The sequence below is a fragment of the Podarcis pityusensis genome, assembly GCF_964106645.2.
Source record: "Podarcis pityusensis genome assembly, chromosome: 3".
In the NCBI taxonomy this organism is placed as follows: Eukaryota; Metazoa; Chordata; class Lepidosauria; order Squamata; family Lacertidae; genus Podarcis; species Podarcis pityusensis.
In genome coordinates this window covers 63,791,737-63,807,056 of record NC_138026.1, presented here as the reverse complement: position 1 = coordinate 63,807,056, position 15,320 = coordinate 63,791,737, and the positions used below count along the sequence as shown (strand labels likewise).

Here is a 15,320-nt window from a genome sequence, read left to right as displayed (position 1 = left end):
TTTCATAAATCAGGGTCAGATTTTGTTCAAACTCCAGAGTCACTTATTTATTCATATGCTATGGCTTTTTAATTATTGTATCCTAAATATATACCTGCTGCTAAACTGTTGGCATGGCTCCTTATCAAAGAACATGGCTGCAATCCTAATTGATTTCAATGGGACTGAGAATATGGTTTCGGGACTGAGGTCTGTTTCATTTATTGAGTAAAATGCTTCCCTCAAACGTCAAAAGCAAAGAGTTCAAATTCCTGTAAGAATTAACTGTTTTTAATTAAAAATACATCAAACATTGTGGAAGTTAACTAAATCACAACATTTTAAAACCTCCATTAGTTTAATCTTTCAAAAAGATCTGCCACCTAAAACAGTTTGTTTTCATTATATAACCCTTAGGGATTAAAAAACAAACTAGCATCCTTAGGGATTTTTTAAAAAAATCTAGGAAGCTTCCTTTTAAATGCCTTTTAAAAAATTTTCCCATGTATGGTCTTGTTACATTAGATAGTAAATAAATGTAAGAACAATACATTCCTTTTAGCAAAGTTGTTAAATATCTAATAACCTCAAAAACAAAACTTTTTTAAAATGCCAATTCTACTCCCCAGGAGAACAAAGGCCTAAAGCTGGAGTTCAAACAGGCCACAGACTTATTGCAAAAAAGCAATTTCCAACTGTTTGGCCTAGGAGGGCAAAGACACATTATGTTGGCAGCACAGGAGCTGCAATACCACAAATTCTTATGCCGGAGGGATTGACATGCGAAAGGCCTGTGCTGCAGCTCCTTCCCACGCCAACTCTGTTGCACTTTCAGGAACAACAACACTGATGTTGGCAGGAAGAGCACTGTGGGCTTGGCATAAGGCCTCTCACATTACCCTGGCAATGCAGAGTGAAATGATGCTAGTGTTACTCCTACACTGGATGTCTAAGGTGAGAAGATCACTGATGTTTCATAGGTCTCCTGTTTACCCCTTCTTTATTTCCCAAAAACCGCACATCAAATACTAGTAAGTGCGATGATGACCCCAACTTTGATGATCCCAATGATGACAACCTACGTTGTTAACATGATCTCAGGAGAATGAAATTTTGACTGGAGGAACAGCAAGGCAAAGGGGGTCAAACTCTTCAACTGCTAGTCGTTTCCTTCTACGTAAATTATCACCCTGGCTCATCTCTGACACCTTCCTACTTATTTAAGGGTTTATAAACCGTGTCACAAGAAAATGTTCCCAAAGTGTTGTGCAAGCAGAGCCGATGGCTTAGTGCTAACATTTGTGTGCTTAACTGACGCCACAGACAGGAATGTTACCTAGAACAGCACATGCTTCCTGCTCCAACTTGGAAACTTGAAATGGTGAGGAATTTATTCAGTCATGAGACTAAATCTTCAAAAGGAGGCATTAGACAATCATTGTCTTGTGGTAAAATGTTCCTTTCTAGTTGTTGGTTGTTTTTTTTAAGTGCACTTGTGATGAAATAGATATTTAACCACCTTCTGGAAAATGATTTGTAAGGCAAGATGAGTGAGTTTTACTGCTGATTGCTTCTGATTTACTGCTAAGACTCCCCATTACATTGAATCATAGAATTCTATAGTTGGAAGGGACCATGAGGGTCAATGAAATACTTGTGAAACCTTCAAGCATCGTGCACTCTGATCCTACACGAATTACAAGGAAGTTCCACTGAAGACAGTACCATATAATTCCACAACAGCTACAATTCAGTGATAAGGCTACTTTTCACTTCCTGGCATTCTCCTGACAAATAAAACCTGCTGGGATGTGCCAGTTGGCAAGAACCTGCTGTGTCAAAAGAGTAGGTAGCATGTTGCCTGGACCATAAGCACATGCTATTGTCCACCTGGTTGACTTTTGGATAAATATAATGTAAAACAAAGTAAAAAGGTAAACACTAAAATGTTTCGGACAGCACCCTTTCTCTTCCAGAAGTTACATTTAATATTACTTTTCAGACCCAGAAAAAGTTGTATTAACTCATCTCCGCTCTTGCAATTCTAATCGTATGAGTGAGGGGACAACTGGGGTTTACTCATTTACCCCACACTCCCTGTTGCATTCTCAGTGATCTCTCTCTCTCACCTTCATGTTTGGGATAAACTTTCAGAGCAAAGAGTTTGCTGTACTCATGTAGGTGCCCCCCACAATTTAGAACCCAGCATGGTCACAAGTACAGAAGTATATCCCAAACAGATAGAAGACTGCAGAGATGGGCTACTGGTGATGTGACAGAGAGGGCAGGGGCAACAAGCCCACCCCAGCTGTCTCCCCAATCATATGAATTATGTGACAGGAGCAAGTCTCAAGTGAATTACACTAAGGTCTCTTTGATAAGCTTGTCAAGTCTCCACATCTAATCACTGACCACTGGAAGCAGCCCACCTGTAAAACAAGTGATGGTCCCAGCATAGCACATCACTGAATAGGCATAACTTGTAGGCCAGTTTAATGCCACTGCAGCTTGAAATAGCAAAATTATAGCATCACAAGCTACAGATCTGAGTGGTGAGTAGCTAGCTATACATTGAAATATTCATGGTGAGTTCTGGCACCTCTTTTTCGAGAAAAATAAAGAGAAAGACCTTGTTGGATGGGTTTTGTTTGTAGCTGTTTTTAAATCTCTGTGCCAATGTTGTGTGTACAAGTCAGAAGTCTGTCCTGACTGCTGAAATTTCTTGAGTGAAGGCACACACAGAAATACAGTTGTGTCCCTTTGTTTACAATTGAGGCAATGTTTTCCTCAGGACATTTGTAGCTCAAATTTGCCACAACTGTATACTGCACAGTTCATAAAGGGATAAATGTTGTACTGAAAATGATGTAGAGTACTGTGGAAATCCAAAGCCATCACTACAATGACTTTCAGGCTCCAGCTAGCATTCTTTAAGGCTTGCAACGATGTTTAATATTGAGTACAATTTCATTTTCAGATGCTGAAAGCTTAACTCAGCACCTCACATTGCTATTTTTAAAAACCACACACTGTTATTCAGCTAAATTTGCATCAGTAGAGAAAAAATTGGCACTTTGTAAGAATTCAGGGCCAATTTTATGAAATTATTTTGGAGGGGGAAAATCCATTTGACTTCCACTGCTTCAGAAAATAAAAGGAAGATTAATAACATTGCCCTTCTTTAACCTTTCTTGCCAGCAGGATTATACAGACTTAAGCTGTAACTGACCATAATCATCTTAAGCCACACATACCTATATTAGGTGCACTGCTTGGTGCTAATGCTTTTTCTTTTTTCCTGTCCTTTGATTGCCTAACCCATGTTCTGACCACTGCAGCTAGTTTCTGATCTAGGATTAATCAGAAATCCTGGTTAGCTGTAACTGTGGTTTTGTATCAGTGCCAATGTAATGGTTAACCCTGGTTAAGCTCAGCCAGGGAAGGGTGGAAGCTTGTGCTCCAGGAAAAGGCTATGGAGGGAAAAGGAATGTATGTCATAACTTACTTCTGATTGCTTAACCATGGTTAATAAACCAGGTGGGTTAAGCAAGCAACATCATTACACCTGTATTTCTCTGTTCCTCTCTTTCCAGTTATAGGCCACTACCATATGAAGACCAGTTTGTTAATCAGTGAGGTAGACTTTGAAAAGCAGCTGAAGGAGGAATCTGTTAGGAAACCTTGCACAGGGTTTTTTGCAACAAAAGAGAGAAAATACTGGGAACATATTGGGCATCTTATCAGTCCTTGGATAAGTAATTTAGTAGGGATGGCTTTTCAAAGTTAATCAGTACCCTTTAAATAGGTGTGCATTTCAAACACACCCTCATGGGTGCAATATGTATGATGCCAGGTCCTCCCATTTCCCCTAACTTCTTCAAAATATGCATTATGCTTAATGTCACCTACTGGTGTACTTGCTGAAACCATTATACCACTGTTTTGAAAGCAACACTGTTTTGAAAGCAACACAGTTTCATGGTTTCCATACAGCAAGAGGGCATGTATTACTTTCACAATGTGAAAATATGTCATGTTCTGGAAAAACAGAACTATCCTTATGAAACTAAGGCGTGAAAATCAACAGTGTGTTTAACAAATAGAGCACCTTCATTAAAGGTAATATTGAACATGCTATTAGCATTAGTGGGGAAGAAAGTCAGTGATGCAGCCAGATTGTACTCCCTATGATGGCAAGTCCCCTGATACAACTTTTTCTGAAGTAACTACTTGGACAATGGATTCTCCACATTTCCACATCATTTTGAGTTTGTTTGTTTTTTAAGCCTTCATGAAAATTCATCAATATTTTATGGGGCATGTATCCTAATATACTCATGTGTATGCACTTTTTTTGCAACAGAATTTCCCCTAATTCATTTTTGTATGTTATTTTCAGTAGCATATGCATTGATATGCATACTGTACCCTAGTATATACCTTTTTGTACACATTAATTGGCTGGAGAACTGCATTGCAAAATTCAGAGATTTTGAAGAATGACTACTTTTCAGTTCAGAAACTGCATATTAGGCAGAATCATCTTTAAATGTGAACTGGGTTGAATTTCTCTTCCTTGGAACAAACAGGGACGAGTGGCTTTTTCTATTTTATGCACCTCCCCAAATTGAAAATAACAATAGCTATACAGTGGTACCTTGGGTTAAGAACTTAATTCATTCTGGAGGTCCGTTCTTAACCTGAAAGTGTTCTTAACCTGAAGCACCATTTTAGCAAATGGGGCCTCCTGCTGCCGCCACGCCGCCGGAGCACGATTTCTGTTCTCATCCTGAAGCAAAGTTCTTAACCCGAGGTACTATTTCTGGGTTAGCGGGGTCTGTAACCTGAAGCGTCTGTGACCCTAGGTACCACTGTAGTCTAATATGAAATACAGATTAAACCAGATAATTTAGCTTCAACAAGAGCACATAAGCAGCATTCTGCTTGATCAGGCCCATCTGGTCCAACAGCAGCCAACCAGATGAATGCCTGTGCAAAACCCAGAAGTGGGAGCTGAGCATAACAGCCCTCTCCCCACGCTCCAATACCAGCAACTGGTATTGAGAGGTATTTTGTAAGGTGCTTTATCTTTCAGGGAGAAGCGAGAGGTAGAAGAGAAGAACACCCAGTAATAAAACCAATACATTTGGCTGACCAGAATAATAATGGGATTCCACAGGACGCCTCTATCTCCTCAATCACTTTTAATCACTTTAAAGTAATCTGCCTTTTCTTATTTCCCATATTTTTCCCATATTTTTCTACATGGTTCAATGAGGAGTTAAGCAGGTGCTATGTATTAATGATGCACCACCTTTTATGTGGAATAGAGATCTGAATCTTGCTTTCACACGTCCATGCCCAGCACTCCACTGAGTTTCCACGCAGAGCTACTCAAAGAGGACCACTTAGTATTGTGGACAGTACCTTTGGAGTAGAGGGTTCATAAATTGCATTCCTACTGCTACTTTTACTGGGATACTCAGAAGTAAGTCCAAGGAGGTTTACTTTCTAGTAATCATGCTTAAGGAGCACAGCTAATACTTCATTTTACGGCTGGCAAACAAAATGGTGGATGGGCTGGCCAGCTGAAAAGCGGGAGGGAGCTTTCGTTGGGCAAGCAACACCTGATGAAATTCCTTCTTCTACACAACTATTCAGCGTGTGGGAGCTCCTGCCTTCCTCCGAGTTTTCAAAATGTGCAAATTTCAGAGTTGTAAAGTTTCCCACTGTACTTTCAGAAAGCTATGCATAATTAATAATATACTGCCAGAAAAGTGATTGCGGAGGAAAATGTAGGGTGCAATTTGCGGATGAATAACTATTACACAGCAAATTCTTCAGGACTAGCACCGGCTTCTAATGAATGTGAAATGCCTAGAAAAATTGTACTTAATAAACAGATGTAAGTGGCAATCCAATGCAAAATCGAGGGATGCCATAGCAATCTGCCAGGTTCAATTTCCAGTGAGGGTATTGTTTTTTTCCACTGGGAGAAGACAATTTATCCTGAACCTCCCTTATGTCCAATTCCATCCAATTTACTTTCCATCAAGGGGGGGGGGGGATCTTTACCTTACACTGGCTTGGTTGGTACAAAGGAAAAAGGGGGCTGAATAAATATATAGGCTTCAAGACAGATTTTCCTTTCTGAAATATAAAAGTAGTCCGGGAGAAAGTCCATGATGGTTCTATTATGTTTCTCCACAGAAATGTAATCATCCCTAACAAAGACTTTATACCAGACTACAGCAATACATAGTCTTTAGGGGTTTTGGGGTTGTTGTTTTTTTGGTGAATGTGTGTATGGGGAAATATTTCAGTGCAGATTTTTAAAAAAGTCTTACTTTAGCACCACCTGTGACTGAGATCAGAAAATTAGCTATTGAAAGAGAAAATGTGGGCTTTAATGGTATTTGTTGTGCATTCAGCAATGATATTAGCTTCAACATCATGTTCCTGGTATGACATGATTATCCAATTGTTTTAAAAGCATCTTTCAAATTCAGTTTCTAAAAGCCAAGCATTTTATGGGTCAGAAGCAGACCTCTTTTTAAAAACAAACCACTTTGCTGAACCAAGGATTGATTAGGTTCACAAATTAGGCTGTGCAGCAGAGGAAGCTGCACAATTCATCTTTAAAAACCAACATCCTCTTTAAATGCATTTCCATCTCTGGCCCCGACACAGCTCTTATTTCTCTTTGTAGCCCTTGTTATGGACAGACCAGAGAAGAGAAAAACTAATAAATCCTAAGCCTGTTTATTCAGAAGTTTTTTGTTTGTTTTTTATAATAATTTTTATTAAAGTTTCAATCAGAAATTAAACAACAAAGAAAGAAAAAGACAACATCAAAAAAGAATACACAAATACACCATACAAATCTCAATGAAAAAACAAAAAAAAAAACCACAACAATTAAAAAAAATAACATAACAATTAAAAACAATATCTCTTTTCCATTTCCTTTTTTAAATTTACTTATTTTCTGGACTTCCTCATACCTCCCTCTTTTGTATTCCAATCCAAATTATTTGTCCAGCAATTTCTTTTCCACTTTTTTAATCCCAGTCTTTAATTTAATATAATATTGAAATATATAATTTCGACTTCTTTAAACCTAATCTTTAGTCTTAGTGTAATGTAGCATTAAAATTTTACCTCTAAATTGTCAAATTTCCATTTCATTAAACATCTTTAATCCTAATCTTTAGTCTTAATCTATCATTAACCTTAACCTGTACAGCTGGAAACCGCTTATTTTCAGTCCAACATCACTCTAACATTCTTTAATTTTGCAATGTTTCTGAAGATAGTCTTTGAATTTCTTCCAATCTTCCTCCACCGACTCTTCTCCCTGGTCACGGATTCTACCAGTCATTTCCGCCAGTTCCATATAGTCCATAAGTTTCATCTGCCATTCCTCCAGCGTGGGAAGTTCTTGTGTCTTCCAATACTTTGCGATGAGTATTCTTGCTGCTATTGTTGCATACATAAAGAAAGTTCTATCCTTTTTTAACACCATTTGGCCGACTATGCCCAGGAGAAAGGCCTCTGGTTTCTTAGGGAAGGTATACTTAAATACCTTTTTTAATTCATTATATATCATTTCCCAGAAAGCCTTAATCTTTGGGCACGTCCACCAAAGGTGAAAAAATGTACCTTCAGTTTCTTTACATTTCCAACATTTGTTATCGGGCAAGTGATAAATTTTTGCAACTTGACTGGGGTTATGTACCACCTGTATATCATTTTCATAATATTCTCTCTTAAGGCATTACATGCCGTAAATTTCATACCTGTGGTCCACAACTGTTCCCAGTCAGCAAACATAATGTTATGTCCAACATCCTGTGCCCATTTAATCATAGCCGATTTTACCGTTTCATCCTGAGTATTCCATTTCAGCAGCAAGTTATACATTCTTGACAAATTCTTAGTTTTGGGTTCTAACAGTTCTGTTTCTAATTTTGATCTTTCCACCTGGAAGCCAATTTTCATGTCCAATTTAAATGTCTCCATTATCTGATAATAATGAAGCCAGTCTCGCACTTTGTTTTTTAGTTTCTCAAAACTCTGCAATTTCAGTCTATCTCCGTCTTGTTCCAAAATTTCCCAATATTTCGGCCATTTGACCTCCATATTGACCTTTTTCAAGGCTTTCGCTTCCATTGGTGACAGCCACCTTGGGGTTTTGTTTTCTAGCAAATCCTTATATCTTATCCAAACATTAAATAGCGCTTTCCTGACAATGTGGTTTCTAAATGCTTTATGTGCCTTGACCTTATCGTACCACAAATATGCATGCCATCCAAATACATTATTAAAACCTTCCAAGTCCAAAATGTCAGTGTTTTCAAGAAGTAGCCATTCTTTCAACCAGCAAAAAGCTGCTGATTCATAGTAAAGTTTAAGGTCTGGCAGGGCAAATCCACCTCTTTCTATTCAGAAGTTTAACTGGGTTCAATGGAGTCCTTACACCTAAGTGTGCATAAGCTAGAATTGCAACCTACATCTTGCTCCTGATTCCTTTCCAACATTTGGTGAGCATTACCATTGATCTGTGGTAGGTCCTACATGCGCAGAGCCTAGGCTTCTATATAGAACCAGGCAGTGCTTTTTCTTGGGGGACGCAGGGAATCGCACACCCCTAAACATTTTGTGAATGTAAGTTTGGCCTCATTGAGCGGCAGTATTTCAATATGAGTAGGAAAATGAGCGTACCCCTAAAAATCATTTTTTTTAAAGAAAAAAAAGCACTGGAACCAGGACTTGTGTTCAGCACAGAGGGGCAAATGTCAACAGCAGAGGACTCTTGCACTTTATTAATGCTGTGCTGAAACTTGCCCTCCAGTTTCTTGGAAGTTGCATTTACCTGCAAAAGAAGCTTCCATTTTCCTACTTCGTTCACAAAGCCCTTTGGAATTTCAATGAGTTCAGGGTTGAGATGGCCTTATCGTTATGAGATAGATGGCCAAAAGCTGGTACACATTGCTTTCTTTGCAGTAAACACTGTCCCTGGCAGCCACGTTCTTAATTAGGCTCTCTGACCTCTAGAATATAAAAACACCCCCCCCTACATTTTCACTTGTTTATAAGTCTGAGAAATTTTCTGTCATTGGCCACCACAGGAGATGCAGAAACAATCTGCTGTCTCTACACCACAGCCAGTACAAATCACTTTGCAGAGCAGTTCCTGCCCCCATCATTTGGGGGGGCTGTTTTAAAAAGCAAAGTAACAATGCTGGCATATAAAGCTAGGAAAGGGTTAAGCAGAATGTTATCAGCTGCACCTGGCAATCAGAAGAGTCCCTCATGGCCTGTTAAGAAACTTCAGAGCATAGGCTGCAGTTCTCAATATCTGTTTACCAATCCAGTACTGTATATGTATTTTCACGTGGGCCAATCGCATGCATGCATTTGCAATACCTTGCTCTTCTGAATCGGTATCGATCAATCAGTTTGTTCCCTCGCTTTTAGAGCAAACAGGCTACCAAACCAGCAACGGTGAGTCTATTTATTTTCTCATATATATATTATATGTAGGTTTTATTTTCTACAGCGGAGTGGAGAAGGAAAGAGACTGAAAGGAAAGCCTGAGGCAAGGATATTCCCTTTGTTCTCCATGCTTGCAACCTTAGAAGAAGATGCAAAAAGTAAGCAACCAAGTATTATTTGTAAAAGGGGCTGGGAATGGTTCTGTTAGTTTTCTGCAGAAAGAGTATGTCTCTTTGTGTGTAAGTAACTGGAGTATGGTCAGTCTTTCCAGCATGGAGCTGTGTAATCAATAGTAATGTTTCTCAGAATGTAGGCCAAGACTGTAGGCCAAGCCCCTTTCAGGTAGGCCACAGTGCCTGCCCCAACCCTTACCTGGGCCTCAGATTTTTGATGCTCCACTGTCAACACCACAAGTCTTAGCTGAGCAAAGGTGGCCAGGAAACGGAGAAGTTTCAGTAGGGATGTTGGAAAGAAAGGTTTCCCTCCTTTGAAGCAAAAGGGCCACAGGAAAGGTTGAAGGAAAGTAAAAATCGAGCTATAAATTTAATGAACTATTTTGTTGTTTAAACTCGGAATAGAAAATAAAAATAAGAGAAATAATGTGTTGTAGGAGGAAGTGAATGTGAATGTTGCAAGGTGACTGTGAAAAGAGAACTGGAGAAGAATGCTTTGTGATACATGCAGGATTGGGAAGAGAACAAGGGAAAGCAAATTTTAGAATTAGTGGATCAGCTGTGCAAAAGGGAGAGGCTGACTTATATTGCCTCCCCTGTAGTTGAACTATGGAGCAACTTGCCGGAAGGAAAAGGCTTTGGCCGTCTGCAACAATGGATTGAATATTGGTAGAAAGTTATATTAGTAATCATCTGTTGATTATGTGGGATGCTTGTCTGCATCTGCCACCATTTTGTGACTTCTGGCCCTCAGTAATTTTCAGCTCTCTTAAATGGGCCCTGTGGGTAGAAAGTTTGAGACCCATAACAAGAGTTTGTATGCATAGGGACTGCGTTTCTTTGGGTGTTGTGAGCTTTATACCTTTCTTCTTAGTTTCTCTGACATGTGAAAAACAACCACTACCACCAGCTAATGAAGGATGCATTTCAGTGTTTTGAATTTAATCCCCTGCATATTTACTTTGAACAAAGCTCAGTGTGTTCAATAGCCCTCACTCCAAAAAGTGGTGTGTGCGTGTTTTATACCCAGACCACACTAAGGATTCAGCTACATTGGCAAAGAAAAAGCACTTTATATGCATTGAATAATAAGGGACGTGGGTGGCACTGTGGGTAAAACCTCAGTGCCTAGGACTTGCCGATCGCATGGTCGGCGGTTCGAATCCCCGCGGTGGGATGCGCTCCCATTGTTTGGTCCCAGGGCCTTCCAACCTAGCAGTTTGAAAGCACCCCCGGGTGCAAGTAGATAAATAGGGACCGCTTACCAGCGGGAAGGTAAACGGCGTTCCGTGTGCTGCACTGGCTTGCCAGATGCAGCTTGTCACGCTGGCCACGTGACCCGGAAGTGTCTGCGGACAGCGCTGGCTCCCGGCCTATAGAGTGAGATGAGCGCACAACCCTAGAGTCTGTCAAGACTGGCCCGTACGGGCAGGGGTACCTTTACCTTTACCTTTTTATGTATTGAATATGCATTATAACACTGTGACACCAGATGGCGTTGTGGAGTTCTGTTTTTGCCAATCCAATTTCTCATACAAAGTTTACAACTCGTTAAACTGAAACACTTCTTTGATGTGTCTACATCTAGCCTAAGCAAGGGTTTCTGCCTAGCCTACTTCAGAGCTGGAGCAAAGCTGGTAACTGATGTGATTAATGTCCATTTTTATAACTGGAGACAAGCAGTACAGTGGTACCTTGGGTTACAAACGCTTCTTGTTACAGACGCTTCAGGTTACAGACTCCACTAACCCAGAAATAGTACCTCGGGTTAAGAACTTCAGGATGAGAACAGAAATCGCATGGCAGCGGTGGCAGCGGGAGGGCCCATTAGCTAAAGTGGTACCTCAGGTTAAGAACAGACCTCCGGAACGAATTACGTACTTAACCCAAGGTACCACTGTATATTTCAGTAGTAAGTGGCAGAAGTCTGCAGTGGGGCAAAGATCTCCAGCCCTGGCAAGATGAAAGTATGCTCACTTTCTCCTGTTGTTCCTGCTTTTCTTACCTCTTCAGACTACTCTAAAGGAAGTCATTCAAAAACATGGCCAAGGCCTAGATTTGGTTATGACTTTACACTTAGAAAATGTAGTTGCTTATAACAGGGCAGGGCAGAAGAAAAGCAAGCTGTGAGTATGGGGTGGGCCCACTTTTTATTTCTCTGGTGAGGCCCCTATGTGCAGTTGTGTAACAGATGGAACAGTTACAGCCTTCCTCAGTATAAAGATGTGATGGCAGGGATACTATTCTTCTTGGTTCCAACACTGTTGGCCTGCTGTTAGTCCTATTGTGGGAGAAGAATGTAAATGCTGTAGTCTAGTTGCTTTGGATTTTAAACTGAATATATTACAATGCATTCACCAGCACTTGCTTTACCTCTACATTTTCTGTTGCCAAATACAATATTTAAAAACAGGCAAAGCCTAACCTGCCCATGATTTCTTACTAGCCTGGGATACACACACATTAGGTTGCTAACTGGCTCTTCCAAGCTGGATTGGGTCGCTGATTTCCAAACTAAGACTGCCTACTTTGCTTGGATAGTCAGCCAGGAACCAACACAAGACATTGCTGCCACTAGCAGAGATGCTGTTTTGGAAACTTTCCAGTAATGGTTTACTATACTACCATCTTCTTTCTGCCAGCAAGCCCCATGATAAGTTCCACCTGGAAAAAGTTTCTTCTATTATTTATGAAAATGTATTTACCCTGAAACTTCCACTCCTATGAGATGTGTAGGGCAACTAAAAAATTAGGTACAAAGTGATCAATCCATTAAAACAGTTAAAAACACCATTGATCACTACCAGCAGCAGAAACAAAAACAAAAAAGCCAGCCAGATCAACAAACTGGGGTAGTCATATTAGTGTTTCGAGATAATGTCTGTCTCCACAAAAATGGCCTGCTACTGAAAGGCTCCCAAAAATTGTGGTATGCAGGATCTCCCAGAGCAGAGCATCTGGACCACCACAGTTGTGTAGGTTTTGTTCCACACTCTCACTCTCCACAATCTGGGTAGCACTGATAAGAAGGCCTTATTCAAAATCCTTACCCTCCACACCCAGCAGGGTAGTAGACTGTGGAACAAACTACCCTGCAATTGCCATGGGGTGGAGTGGGGCAGATTCTTGCGGAAGCACATGGTATTTTTACACAGCTGCTGTGGCTAGGAAGCCTATGTGAAAAAGAGAACAGGACGTTGAATAGTTCTGTAGAGGAGGGGATTTCAGCAGATGGCAAGCTGCACCTGGTGAAATTTCCCTTTCTGCTCAACTATTAAATGCTCTTGAGTCCTGCCCTTCTTTTCACATAGCCACCCTAATCAAAGCCCAGTTGTCTGACCACATCTGGTCAAGAAGCATTCTTGTGACCTAAGAAAAATGGAGAAGTATGTATCTATCACTCCCCGAAGAAGCAGAACCACCACAGACACAGAAATAGGACAGACTTTGAAAAGCACTAATCATGTTCTTCAATCAATGCTTTAATTGCTCTTTATTTGTATTTGGCTTCTCCTGCCTAACAGGCAGCATTCGCTTCAGCCTAACAAAAGGGCTGTGCTCTAGAGAATGTCTGAAGCCATCATTCAAAAATCAGTGAAGAACATTGAGTTTTGGGATTAGAAGGGTCGGAGTGAAAAATGATTGATCCCTTGCAGCTCTCCTGGGAGTGTCCATGTTGCCGTAAACAAGATAAAAGAAAGTTTATCCCTGCAGAATCACATTTAAGGAAAAAATTGATTTCTGAACAAACTAGATTAACAGGAAAATCATTATCAGTAACTTAGATAAGTTGCAAACACCATTAACTTGAATGGTTTTTTTAAAAGCTCACCTGAACTTTCACCACTTCCTGCCATACCCTTAATTAATCTTCTCTCCTGTAAGCATTGCTGGAAATTTAATTTGGAGAGGGATATGATGAAGCTTATGCAGCATTTGCACTCTACACATTTTTTTCCTCTTGGACAGATTTTATGGCAAACCAGTTCTGCTTTGCTGACTGGTTCATTGTCATAATGAAAGCGATAGGATGGTGGGTGAGATAAGGGAGCTTCATTACCCTCTGCCAATCCCGGCTGCACTGTTACACCAATCTTACAGAGGTTGTAGAAAAGTGGCATGGCTTTACTGAATACCTGTGCATTAGAATTTAAGTAAAAGATCCTGGATAGTCAATTTGTGCCTTGCAAATGTTGTTGGACTCTCATTAGCCCCAATCAACCAGCATGGCCAGTAGGAACACAGGAAGCCACCTTAGACTGAATCAGACCTTTTGTCTCTCCAGTTTCCCTTCACACATCCCTGACCAGCCCGCCTGCATTGCTTCTGACTATATTATCTATATTTTAATCTGGTGACTGTCGTTTTGGCCTCTTGTTTCAGTGCCACTTTCCCTTGCTAAAATCTCCCTCCCTTGCTCCATCTCCCTCAATTTATTTCTCTCTCTCTCTTTTTTTTAAAATAATATTTATTAAAAGTTTCAGATTTACAGAAAAAAAAGAAAAAATAGGAAACAACACTACAATACATAAAAAAGGGAAAAAAACAAAGCATAGAAACCAATACAACAATACAGCAAAAAGATAAAAAAAAAAAGACACAAATCCCATGTTACATATCTTTAACTTCCATTTGCTTGTTTCATTGACCTCCTCACACCTCCCTTTTTGTATTCTAGTTTAATTAGTTATTTCAGCAAATTCTTTCCATCTTTCTCAGTTTTTATTAAATAATTTATCTTAACAATTTAACCTATTAATTAACTCAACAAATCCTTTCCATCTTTCCCCATATTCTGTTATTCAAATTGCCTTAGTTTATTTAACCTTATCTTACCGTAAAATACCTTAGAGCTTGAAACATTAATACTCAATTATACATAACTCCTTATATCATTTCTACTAAAGTCTCTTCCATGTCCCTTCTGCAGATCTTCTTCTTGTTGTTTATACCTGCACTTTTCCTTGTCTTTTGTTGGTCTCTTTCTTAATTTCTTTCCTTTCTCATTGAGGAGTAGGTCTCTGGGAGGTTCCAGCCCAAGATTATCTCCGTCTCCCTTCATCAAACCAACCCATTCCCCACAGTACCACTCCCCACAGTCATCAATGTAATCCAAAAAATATTTAAGAGCATATTTCAAAGTCCCTCCGAAGTTAAAAACCTCCTCAGCTCCAGACTCCCCCTGGCCCACTCCAACTTCAATCTTCAAAGACAGCGGCTTATGCTCCTGCAGGGCCTCAGATCTCTCCATTTGTATTATTTGAGGTGCAACCGCAACCTCCTCCATTATCTTCTGCACTTGCCCCATCAATACAGGTTCCTGAGTTGGTCCCTGAATGGTTTCTGTATCAATATTCCCTGTTTGTCCACAGTTATTGACCACAACAGTCATCAAATCCGTTTTCTCATTCATCAGATCCATCTTCTCATGCATCTGTTCCAACAAAGCACTTGTCTTGCATAAAGCAAGCACCAAAACTTCCTCCCAGCTCATTTTTATTCAAGGTCAAAAGGACTGGTCCCACGATCTTAATCTCACAGCTGTAGAGTCCTCAAGTAGACTGCAGCAACAATTTAACAAGCTCCCTCTGGAGGAGACAATTTCTATTTGTATCCATCTTTTTAAGGCAAGTCCAACAAAGGAAAATTACTTTCATTTTTCAGATATTT

The 15,320-nt window shown here is 40.0% G+C and overlaps 1 long non-coding RNA gene across 1 annotated transcript in view; it reads left to right on the top strand.

Annotated features, from left to right (window-relative positions):
- The first annotated feature begins 9,244 nt into the window (after positions 1 to 9,244).
- Positions 9,245 to 15,320, top strand: part of LOC308473252 — a 67,223-nt gene continuing 61,147 nt past the window's right edge. Inside the window, exon 1 of the long non-coding RNA XR_013983993.1 lies at positions 9,245 to 9,486. This is a non-coding gene — a long non-coding RNA (uncharacterized lncRNA). The remainder of the gene's footprint in view (positions 9,487 to 15,320) is intronic.